The sequence below is a fragment of the Pelobates fuscus genome, chromosome 12 (assembly GCF_036172605.1).
Source record: "Pelobates fuscus isolate aPelFus1 chromosome 12, aPelFus1.pri, whole genome shotgun sequence".
Classification (NCBI taxonomy): Eukaryota; Metazoa; Chordata; class Amphibia; order Anura; family Pelobatidae; genus Pelobates; species Pelobates fuscus.
This window is the reverse complement of record NC_086328.1, coordinates 137,854,253-137,866,331: the sequence shown is the minus strand read 5'-3', so window position 1 is coordinate 137,866,331 and position 12,079 is coordinate 137,854,253. Positions and strand designations below refer to the sequence as shown.

The 12,079-nt window shown below is 61.9% G+C and overlaps 2 protein-coding genes across 2 annotated transcripts in view; one reads left to right on the top strand and one right to left on the bottom strand.

Moving 5' to 3' along the window:
* Positions 1-12,079, bottom strand: part of TMEM258 (transmembrane protein 258) — a 455,842-nt gene that overhangs the window by 118,061 nt on the left and 325,702 nt on the right. The gene's annotated exons all lie outside the window — the stretch shown is intronic.
* DAGLA (diacylglycerol lipase alpha) overlaps positions 8,429-12,079 on the top strand; it is a 61,581-nt gene continuing 57,930 nt past the window's right edge. The window contains exon 1 of the mRNA XM_063437754.1: positions 8,429-8,506. The gene's annotated coding sequence lies outside the window, so the exon portion shown is untranslated. The remainder of the gene's footprint in view (positions 8,507-12,079) is intronic.

Sequence of the window (12,079 nt, the reverse complement as noted above, 5' to 3'; positions counted from 1 at the left end):
CGGTTACTGTCTCCCCCCCCCCCCGGTTACTGTCTCCCCCCCGGTTACTGTCTCCCCCCCCCCGGTTCCCGGTTACTGTCTTCCCCCGGTTACTGTCTCCCCACGGTTACTGTCTCCCCCCACGGTTACTGTCTCCCCCCCGGTTACTGTCTCTCCCCCCCCCCTGGTTACTGTCACTCTCCCCCCGGGTTACTGTCTCTCCCCCTCCCCGGTACTGTCTCCCCCGTTAATGTCTCTCTCCCCCCCTTCCCCCCGGGTTACTGTCTCTCTCCCACCATTACTGTCTCTCTCCCCCGGTTACTGTCTTCCCCCCCCGGTTACTGTCTTCCCCCCCCGGTTACTGTCTCTCTCCCCCCCCATTACTGTCTCCCCCAAGGATACTGTCTCTCTCTCCCCACCCCCTGGTTACTGTCTCCCCCCCGCTTACTGTCTCCCCCCGGTACTGTCTCCCCCCGTTAATGTCTCTCTCCCCCTCTTCCCCCCGGTTACTGTCTCTCCCCCAGTTACTGTCTCTCTCCCCCCCGGTTACTGTCTACCCCCCCCGGTTGCTGTCTCTTCCCCCCGGGTTACTGTCTCCCCCCGTTAATGTCTCTCTCCCCCTCTTCCCCCTGGTTACTGTCTCTCCCCCAGTTACTGTCTCTCTCCCCCCCGGTTACTGTCTACCCCCCCCGGTTGCTGTCTCTCCCCCCTGGTTACTGTCTCTCTCCCCTCGTTACTGTCTCCCCCCCAGTTTCTGTCTCCCCACCTGGTTATTGTCTCTCCTCCCCCCCCCTCGGTTACTGTCTCACTCCCCCCCCGGTTACTGTCTCTCCCCCTCCGGTTACTGTCTCTAACCCCCGGTTACTGTCTCTCAACCCCCCCCGGTTACTGTCTCTCACCCCCGGTTACTGTCTCTCTCCCCCCCCGGTTACTGTCTCCCCCCGGTTACTGTCTCCCCCCGGTTACTGTCTCTCCTCCCCCGTTACTGTCTCTCCCCCCCCGGTTACTGTCTCTCCCCCCCCGGTTACTGTCTCTCTCCCCGCCCGGTTACTGTATATCTCCCCCCCCCGGTTACTGTCTCTCACCCCCCGGTTACTGTCTCTCACCACCGGTTACTGTCTTCCCCCCCGGTTACTGTCTCCCCCCCCCCGGTTACTGTCTCTCCCCCCCTGTTACTGTCACCCCCCCCGGGTTACTGTCTCTCTTCCCTCCCCGGTTACCGTCTCTCCCCCCGTTAATGTCACTCTCCCCCCTTCCCCCGGTTACCGTCTCTCCCCCCGTTAATGTCACTCTCCCCCCTTCCCCCGGTTACTGTCTCTCTCCCCCCCGTTACTGTCTTCCCCCCCGTTTACTGTCTCTCCCCCGTTACTGTCTCCCCACGGTTACTGTCTCCCCCCACGGTTACTGTCTCCCCCCCGGTTACTGTCTCTCCCCCCCCCCTGGTTACTGTCACTCTCCCCCCGGGTTACTGTCTCTCCCCCTCCCCGGTACTGTCTCCCCCGTTAATGTCTCTCTCCCCCCCTTCCCCCCGGGTTACTGTCTCTCTCCCACCATTACTGTCTCTCTCCCCCGGTTACTGTCTTCCCCCCCCGGTTACTGTCTTCCCCCCCGGTTACTGTCTCTCTCCCCCCCCATTACTGTCTCCCCCAAGGATACTGTCTCTCTCTCCCCACCCCCCGGTTACTGTCTCCCCCCCGCTTACTGTCTCCCCCCGGTACTGTCTCCCCCCGTTAATGTCTCTCTCCCCCTCTTCCCCCCGGTTACTGTCTCTCCCCCAGTTACTGTCTCTCTCCCCCCCGGTTACTGTCTACCCCCCCCGGTTGCTGTCTCTTCCCCCCGGGTTACTGTCTCTCCCCCCAGTTACTGTCTCCCCCCGTTAATGTCTCTCTCCCCCTCTTCCCCCCGGTTACTGTCTCTCCCCCAGTTACTGTCTCTCTCCCCCCCGGTTACTGTCTACCCCCCCCGGTTGCTGTCTCTCCCCCCTGGTTACTGTCTCTCTCCCCTCGTTACTGTCTCCCCCCCAGTTTCTGTCTCCCCACCTGGTTATTGTCTCTCCTCCTCCCCCCTCGGTTACTGTCTCACTCCCCCCCCGGTTACTGTCTCTCCCCCTCCGGTTACTGTCTCTAACCCCCGGTTACTGTCTCTCAACCCCCCCGGTTACTGTCTCTCACCCCCGGTTACTGTCTCTCTCCCCCCCCGGTTACTGTCTCCCCCCGGTTACTGTCTCCCCCCGGTTACTGTCTCTCCTCCCCTGTTACTGTCTCTCTCCCCCCCCGGTTACTGTCTCTCTCCCCGCCCGGTTACTGTCTCTCTCCCCGCCCGGTTACTGTATATCTCCCCCCCCGGTTACTGTCTCTCACCCCCCGGTTACTGTCTCTCACCACCGGTTACTGTCTTCCCCCCCGGTTACTGTCTCCCCCCCCCGGTTACTGTCTCTCCCCCCCTGTTACTGTCACCCCCCCCGGGTTACTGTCTCTCTTCCCTCCCCGGTTACCGTCTCTCCCCCCGTTAATGTCACTCTCCCCCCTTCCCCCGGTTACCGTCTCTCCCCCCGTTAATGTCACTCTCCCCCCTTCCCCCGGTTACTGTCTCTCTCCCCCCCGTTACTGTCTTCCCCCCCGTTTACTGTCTCTCCCCCGTTACTGTCTCTCCCCCCCCCGGTTACTGTCTCTCCCCCCCCCGGTTACTGTCTCTCTCCCCCCCCGGTTACTGTATATCTCCCCCCCCGGTTACTGTCTCTCCCCCCCGGTTACTGTCTCTCACCCCCCGGTTACTGTCTCTCACCCCCGGTTACTGTCTTCCCCCCCGGTAACTGTCTCCCCCCCCCGGTTACTGTCTCTCCCCCCCTGTTACTGTCACCCCCCCGGGTTACTGTCTCTCTTCCCTCCCCGGTTACCGTCTCTCCCCCCGTTAATGTCACTCTCCCCCCTTCCCCCGGTTACCGTCTCTCCCCCCGTTAATGTCACTCTCCCCCCTTCCCCCGGTTACTGTCTCTCTCCCCCCCGTTACTGTCTTCCCCCCCGTTTACTGTCTCCCCCCGGTTACTGTCTCTCCCCCGGTTACTGTCTCTCTCTCTCCCCCCGGTTACTGTCTGTCCCCCGGTTACTGTCTGTCCCCCGGTTACTGTCTCTCTCTCTCCCACCGGTTACTGTCTCTCTCTCCCCCCGGTTACTGTCTCCCCCCCCGGTTACTGTCTCTCTCTCCCCCCGGTTACTGTCTCCACCCCGTTACTGTCTCTCCCCCCTGGTTACTGTCTCTCCCCCGGTTACTCTCATCCCCCCGGGTTACTGTCTCTCTCTCTCTCCCCCGGTTACTCTCTCTCCCCCCGGTTACTGTCTCTCTCTACCCCCGGTTACTGTCTCTCTCTACCCCCGGTTACTGTCTCTCTCTACCCCCGGTCACTGTCTCTCTCTCTCCCCCCGGTTAGTGTCTCTCCCCCGGTTACTGTCTCTCTCTCCCCCCAGTTACTCTCATCCCCCCGGGTTACTGTGTCTCTCTCTCTCCCCCGGTTACTCTCTCTCTCCCCCCGCTTACTGTCTCTCTCTCCCCCCCGTTTACTGTCTCTCCCCCCCCCGGTTACTGTCTCTCCCCCCCGTTTACTGTCTCTCTTCCCTCGTTACTGTCTCCCCCCCGTTTACTGTCTCTCCCCCCCCCCCGGTTACTGTCTCTCCCCCCCCGGTTAGTGTCTCTCCCCCCCGGTTACTGTCTCTCTCTCCCCCCCCGGTTCCTGTCTCTCTCCCCCCCGGTTACTGTCTCTCCCCCACCCGGTTACTGTCTCTCCCCCACCCGGTTACTGTCTCTCACCCCCGGTTACTGTCTTCCCCCCCCCGGTTACTGTCTCCCCCCCCGGTTACTGTCTCCCCCCCGGTTACTGTCTCCCCCCCCCGGTTACTGTCTCCCCCCGGTTACTGTCTCCCCCCGGTTACTGTCTCCCCCCACGGTTACTGTCTCCCCCCACGGTTACTGTCTCCCCCCCCCCTGGTTACTGTCACTTTCCCCCCGGGTTACTGTCTCTCCCCCTCCCCGGTACTGTCTCCCCCGTTAATGTCTCTCTCCCCCCCTTCCCCCCGAGTTACTGTCTCTCTCCCACCATTACTGTCTCTCTCCCCCGGTTACTGTCTTCCCCCCCCGGTTACTGTCTCTCTCCCCCCCATTACTGTCTCCCCCAAGGATACTGTCTCTCTCTCCCCACCCCCTGGTTACTGTCTCCCCCCCGCTTACTGTCTCCCCCCGGTACTGTCTCCCCCCGTTAATGTCTCTCTCCCCCTCTTCCCCCCGGGTTACTGTCTCTCCCCCCAGTTACTGTCTCCCCCCGTTAATGTCTCTCTCCCCCTCTTCCCCCCGGTTACTGTCTCTCCCCCAGTTACTGTCTCTCTCCCCCCCGGTTACTGTCTACCCCCCCCCCGGTTGCTGTCTCTCCCCCCTGGTTACTGTCTCTCTCCCCTCGTTACTGTCTCCCCCCCGGTTTCTGTCTCCCCACCTGGTTATTGTCTCTCCTCCCCCCCCCCCCTTGGTTACTGTCTCACTCCCCCCCCGGTTACTGTCTCTAACCCCCGGTTACTGTCTCTCAACCCCCCCCGGTTACTGTCTCTCACCCCCGGTTACTGTCTCTCTCCCCCCCCGGTTACTGTCTCCCCCCGGTTACTGTCTCCCCCCGGTTACTGTCTCTCCTCCCCCGTTACTGTCTCTCCCCCCCCCGGTTACTGACTCTCTTTCCCCCCCGGTTACTGTCTCTCTCCCCCCCCGGTTACTGTATATCTCCCCCCCCCGGTTACTGTCTCTCACCCCCCGGTTACTGTCTCTCACCCCCGGTTACTGTCTTCCCCCCCGGTTACTGTCTCCCCCCCCCCCGGTTACTGTCTCTCCCCCCCTGTTACTGTCACCCCCCCCCGGGTTACTGTCTCTCTTCCCTCCCCGGTTACCGTCTCTCCCCCCGTTAATGTCACTCTCCCCCCTTCCCCCGGTTACCGTCTCTCCCCCCGTTAATGTCACTCTCCCCCCTTCCCCCGGTTACTGTCTCTCTCCCCCCCGTTACTGTCTTCCCCCCGTTTACTGTCTCTCCCCCGTTACTGTCTCTCCCCCCCCCGGTTACTGTCTCTCCCCCCCCCGGTTACTGTCTCTCTCCCCCCCCGGTTACTGTATATCTCCCCCCCCGGTTACTGTCTCTCCCCCCCGGTTACTGTCTCTCACCCCCCGGTTACTGTCTCTCACCCCCGGTTACTGTCTTCCCCCCCGGTTACTGTCTCTCCCCCCCTGTTACTGTCACCCCCCCCGGGTTACTGTCTCTCTTCCCTCCCCGGTTACCGTCTCTCCCCCCGTTAATGTCACTCTCCCCCCTTCCCCCGGTTACCGTCTCTCCCCCCGTTAATGTCACTCTCCCCCCTTCCCCCGGTTACTGTCTCTCTCCCCCCCGTTACTGTCTTCCCCCCCGTTTACTGTCTCCCCCCGGTTACTGTCTCTCCCCCGGTTACTGTCTCTCTCTCTCCCCCCGGTTACTGTCTGTCCCCCGGTTACTGTCTGTCCCCCGGTTACTGTCTCTCTCTCTCCCACCGGTTACTGTCTCTCTCTCCCCCCGGTTACTGTCTCCCCCCCCCGGTTACTGTCTCTCTCTCCCCCCGGTTACTGTCTCCACCCCGTTACTGTCTCTCCCCCCTGGTTACTGTCTCTCCCCCGGTTACTCTCATCCCCCCGGGTTACTGTCTCTCTCTCTCTCCCCCGGTTACTCTCTCTACCCCCGGTTACTGTCTCTCTCTACCCCCGGTTACTGTCTCTCTCTACCCCCGGTTACTGTCTCTCTCTACCCCCGGTCACTGTCTCTCTCTCTCCCCCCGGTTACTGTCTCTCCCCCGGTTACTGTCTCTCTCTCCCCCCAGTTACTCTCATCCCCCCGGGTTACTGTGTCTCTCTCTCTCCCCCGGTTACTCTCTCTCTCCCCCCGGTTACTGTCTCTCTCTCCCCCCGGTTACTGTCTCTCTCTCCCCCCGGTTACTGTCTCTCTTCCCCCCCGGTCACTGTCTCTCCCCCCGGGTTACTGTCTCCCCCCCCCAGTTACTGTCTCTCTTCCCCCCGGTTACTGTCTCTCCCCCCCGGTTACTGTCTCCCCCCGGTTACTGTCTCCCCCCTGGTTACTGTCTCTCCTCCCCCATTACTCTCTCTCCCCCCCGGTTATTGTCTCTCCCCCCCGGTTACTGTCTCTCTCCCCCCCCGGTTACTGTCTCTCCCCCCCGGTTACTGTCTATCCCACGGTTACTGTCTCCCCCCCCCCCGGTTACTGTCTCTCCCCCCCTGTTACTGTCACCCTCCCCCACGGGTTACTGTCTCTCTTCCCTCCCCGGTTACCGTCTCTCCCCCCGTTAATGTCACTCTCCCCCCTTCCCCCGGTTACTGTCTCTCTCCCCCCGTTTACTGTCTCTCTCCCCCGTTACTGTCTTCCCCCCAGTTTACTATCTCCCCCCCCGGTTATTGTCTCTCCCCAGGTTACTGTCTCTCTCTCTCCCCCCGGTTACTGTCTCTCCCCAGGTTACTGTCTGTCCCCCGGTTACTGTCTGTCCCCCGGTTACTGTCTCTCTCTCTCCCACCAGTTACTGTCTCTCTCTCTCCCCCCGGTTACTGTCTCTCTCTCTCCCCCCGGTTACTGTCTCTCTCTCCCCCCGGTTACTGTCTCTCTCTCCCCCCGGTTACTGTCTCCACCCCGTTACTGTCTCTCCCCCCTGGTTACTGTCTCTCCCCCCTGGTTACTGTCTCTCCCCCGGTTACTCTCATCCCCCCGGGTTACTGTCTCTCTCTCTCTCCCCCGGTTACTCTCTCTCCCCCCGGTTACTGTCGCTCTCTCCCCCCGGTTACTGTCTCTCTCCCCCCGGTTACTGTCTCTCTCTCTCCCCCCGGTTACTGTCTCTCCCCCGGTTACTGTCTCTCTCTCCCCCCAGTTACTCTCATCCCCCCGGGTTACTGTCTCTCTCTCTCTCCCCCAGTTACTCTCTCTCTCCCCCCGGTTACTGTCTCTCTCTCCCCCCGGTTACTGTCTCTCTCCCCCCCCGGTCACTGTCTCTCCCCCCGGTTACTGTCTCTCTCTCCCCCCGGTTACTGTCTCTCTCCCCCCCGGTTACTGTCTCTCTCCCCCCCGGTTACTGTCTATCCCCCGGTTACTGTCTCTCACCCCCGGTTACTGTCTCTCACCCCCTGTTACTGTCACCCTCCCCCACGGGTTACTGTCTCTCTTCCCTCCCCGGTTACCGTCTCTCCCCCCGTTAATGTCACTCTCCCCCCTTCCCCCGGTCACTGTCTCTCCCCCCGGTTACTGTCTCTCCCCCCGGTTACTGTCTATCCCCCGGTTACTGTCTCTCACCCCCGGTTACTGTCTCTCACCCCCCTGTTACTGTCTCTACCCCCCTGTTACTGTAACCCTCCCCCACGGGTTACTGTCTCTCTTCCCTCCCCGGTTACCGTCTCTCCTCCCGTTAATGTCACTCTCCCCCCTTCCCCCGGTTACTGTCTCTCTCCCCCCGTTTACTGTCTCTCTCCCCCCCGTTACTGTCTTCCCCCCAGTTTACTGTCTCTCCCCCGGTTACTGTCTCTCTCTCTCCCCCCGGTTACTGTCTCTCTCTCCCGGGTTACTGTCTGTCCCCCGGTTACTGTCTCTCTCTCTCCCACCGGTTACTGTCTCTCTCTCCCCCCGGTTACTGTCTCTCTCCCCCCCGGGTTACTGTCTCCCCCGGGTTACTGTCTGTCCCCCGGTTACTGTCTGTCCCCCGGTTACTGTCTGTCCCCCGGTTACTGTCTCTCTCTCCCCCCGGTTACTGTCTCCCCCGGTTACTGTCTCTCTCTCCCCCCGGTTACTGTCTCCCCCGGGTTACTGTCTGTCCCCCGGTTACTGTCTGTCCCCCGGTTACTGTCTCTCTCCCCCCGTTTACTGTCTCTCTCCCCCCGTTTACTGTCTCTCTCCCCCCCGTTACTGTCTTCCCCCCAGTTTACTGTCTCTCCCCCGGTTACTGTCTCTCTCTCTCCCCCCGGTTACTGTCTCTCTCTCCCGGGTTACTGTCTGTCCCCCGATTACTGTCTCTCTCTCTCCCACCGGTTACTGTCTCTCTCTCCCCCCGGTTACTGTCTCCACCCCGTTACTGTCTCTCCCCCCTGGTTACTCTCATCCCCCCGGGTTACTGTCTGTCCCCCGGTTACTGTCTGTCCCCCGGTTACTGTCTGTCCCCCGGTTACTGTCTGTCCCCCGGTTACTGTCTCTCTCTCTCCCACCGGTTACTGTCTCTCCCCCCCGGTTATCCCCCGGTTACTGTCTCTCCCCCCCGGTTATTGTCCCTCTCTCTCCCCCCCGGTTATTCTCTCCCCCCCCCGGTTACTGTCCCTCTCTCTCCCCCCCGGTTACTCCATCACATGCCGTGTTGCCGTGGTTACCGCCGGTGCGGGAGGAGGTTCCGGAAGTGACGTCAGGTACCGCCCCGGTGCGGACGTGCCCGCTCCTCCGGGATCGCGGATAGAGGGAGGATGGCAGCGGGCGGCATGGAGCCTCCGGGAGGTGAGAGAGCCGGCACACCCCGGGGGGAGGAGGGGGAGAGACGGGCTGCTCCGGGTACCGAGACCGGGATGGAGGATGGAGACACACCGAGTATGGGGGGCAGGGGGTATCACACAGTGTATGGGGGGGCAGGGGGTATCACACAGTGTATGGGGGGGCAGGGGGTATCACACAGTGTATGGGGGGGGCAGGGGGTATCACACAGTGTATGGGGGGGGCAGGGGGTATCACACAGTGTATGGGGGGACAGGGGGTATCACCGTATATGGGGGGGCAGGGGGTATCACACCGTGTATGGGGGGCAGGGGGTATCACACAGTGTATGGGGGGGGCAGGGGGTATCACACAGTGTATGGGGGGGCAGGGGGTATCACACAGTGTATGGGGGGGGCAGGGGGTATCACACAGTGTATGGGGGGGGCAGGGGGGTATCACACAGTGTATGGGGGGGCAGGGGGGTATCACACAGTGTATGGGGGGGCAGGGGGTATCACACAGTGTATGGGGGGGCAGGGGGTATCACACAGTGTATGGGGGGGCAGGGGGTATCACACAGTGTATGGGGGGGGCAGGGGGTATCACACAGTGTATGGGGGGACAGGGGGTATCACCGTATATGGGGGGGCAGGGGGTATCACACCGTGTATGGGGGGCAGGGGGTATCACACAGTGTATGGGGGGGGCAGGGGGTATCACACAGTGTATGGGGGGGCAGGGGGTATCACACAGTGTATGGGGGGGGCAGGGGGTATCACACAGTGTATGGGGGGGCAGGGGGGTATCACACAGTGTATGGGGGGGCAGGGGGGTATCACACAGTGTATGGGGGGGCAGGGGGGTATCACACAGTGTATGGGGGGGCAGGGGGTATCACACAGTGTATGGGGGGCAGGGGGTATCACACAGTGTATGGGGGACAGGGGGTATCACACAGTGTATGGGGGGGGCAGGGGGTATCACACAGTGTATGGGGGGGCAGGGGGTATCACACAGTGTATGGGGGGGGGCAGGGGGTATCACACAGTGTATGAGGGGGGCAGGGGGTATCACACAGTGTATGGGGGGCAGGGGGTATCACACAGTGTATGGGGGGGCAGGGGGTATCACACAGTGTATGGGGGGGGCAGGGGGTATCACACAGTGTATGGGGGGGGCAGGGGGTATCACACAGTGTATGGGGGGGGCAGGGGGTATCACACAGTGTATGGGGGGGGCAGGGGGTATCACACAGTGTATGGGGGGGCAGGGGGTATCACACAGTGTATGGGGGGGCAGGGGGTATCACACAGTGTATGGGGGGGGCAGGGGGTATCACACAGTGTATGGGGGGGCAGGGGGTATCACACAGTGTATGGGGGGGCAGGGGGTATCACACAGTGTATGGGGGGGGCAGGGGGTATCACACAGTGTATGGGGGGGCAGGGGGTATCACACAGTGTATGGGGGGGCAGGGGGTATCACACAGTGTATGGGGGGGCAGGGGGTATCACACAGTGTATGGGGGGGCAGGGGGTATCACACAGTGTATGGGGGGGCAGGGGGTATCACACAGTGTATGGGGGGGCAGGGGGTATCACACAGTGTATGGGGGGGCAGGGGGTATCACACAGTGTATGGGGGGGCAGGGGGTATCACACAGTGTATGGGGGGGGCAGGGGGTATCACACAGTGTATGGGGGGGCAGGGGGTATCACACAGTGTATGGGGGGGCAGGGGGTATCACACAGTGTATGGGGGACAGGGGGTATCACACAGTGTATGGGGGGACAGGGGGTATCACCGTATATGGGGGGGCAGGGGGTATCACACAGTGTATGGGGGGCAGGGGGTATCACACAGTGTATGGGGGGGCAGGGGGTATCACACAGTGTATGGGGGGGCAGGGGGTATCACACAGTGTATGGGGGGGCAGGGGGTATCACACAGTGTATGGGGGGGGCAGGGGGTACCACACAGTGTATGGGGGGGGCAGGGGGTACCACACAGTGTATGGGGGGGCAGGGGGTATCACACAGTGTATGGGGGGCAGGGGGTATCACACAGTGTATGGGGGGGGCAGGGGGTATCACACAGTGTATGGGGGGGGCAGGGGGTATCACACAGTGTATGGGGGGGGCAGGGGGTATCACACAGTGTATGGGGGGGCAGGGGGTATCACACAGTGTATGGGGGACAGGGGGTATCACACAGTGTATGGGGGGGCAGGGGGTATCACCGTATATGGGGGGGCAGGGGGTATCACACAGTGTATGGGGGGCAGGGGGTATCACACAGTGTATGGGGGGCAGGGGGTATCACACAGTGTATGGGGGGCAGGGGGAGACAGGCAGTGTGTGGGGTATCACACAGTCTGGGCAGACTAGATGGGCCGAATGGTTCTTATCTGCCGTCACATTCTATGTTTCTATGTATGGGGGGGCAGGGGGTATCACACAGTGTAGGGGGGGGCAGTGGGTAACACACAGTGTATGGGGGGACAGGGGGTATCACCGTATATGGGGGGGCAGGGGGTATCACACAGTGTATGGGGGGCAGGGGGTATCACACAGTGTATGGGGGGGGCAGGGGGTATCACACAGTGTATGGGGGGCAGGGGGTATCACACAGTGTATGGGGGGGACAGGGGGTATCACACAGTGTATGGGGGGGGCAGGGGGTATCACACAGTGTATGGGGGGGGCAGGGGGTATCACACAGTGTATGGGGGGGGCAGGGGGTATCACACAGTGTATGGGGGGGCAGGGGGTATCACACAGTGTATGGGGGGCAGGGGGTATCACACAGTGTATGGGGGGGCAGGGGGTATCACACAGTGTATGGGGGGGCAGGGGGTATCACACAGTGTATGGGGGGGCAGGGGGTATCACACAGTGTATGGGGGGGCAGGGGGTATCACACAGTGTATGGGGGGGGCAGGGGGTATCACACAGTGTATGGGGGGGCAGGGGGTATCACACAGTGTATGGGGGGGCAGGGGGTATCACACAGTGTATGGGGGGGGCAGGGGGTATCACACAGTGTATGGGGGGGGCAGGGGGTATCACACAGTGTATGGGGGGGGCAGGGGGTATCACACAGTGTATGGGGGGGGCAGGGGGTATCACACAGTGTATGGGGGGGCAGGGGGTATCACACAGTGTATGGGGGGGCAGGGGGTATCACACAGTGTATGGGGGACAGGGGGTATCACACAGTGTATGGGGGGGCAGGGGGTATCACACAGTGTATGGGGGGGCAGGGGGTATCACACAGTGTATGGGGGGGCAGGGGGTATCACACAGTGTATGGGGGGGCAGGGGGTATCACACAGTGTATGGGGCAGGGGGTATCACACAGTGTATGGGGGGGGCAGGGGGTATCACACAGTGTATGGGGGGGCAGGGGGTATCACACAGTGTATGGGGGGGCAGGGGGTATCACACAGTGTATGGGGGGGGCAGGGGGTATCACACAGTGTATGGGGGGGGGCAGGGGGTATCACACAGTGTATGGGGGGGGGCAGGGGGTATCACACAGTGTATGGGGGGGTCAGGGGGTATCACACAGTGTATGGGGGGGCAGGGGGTATCACAC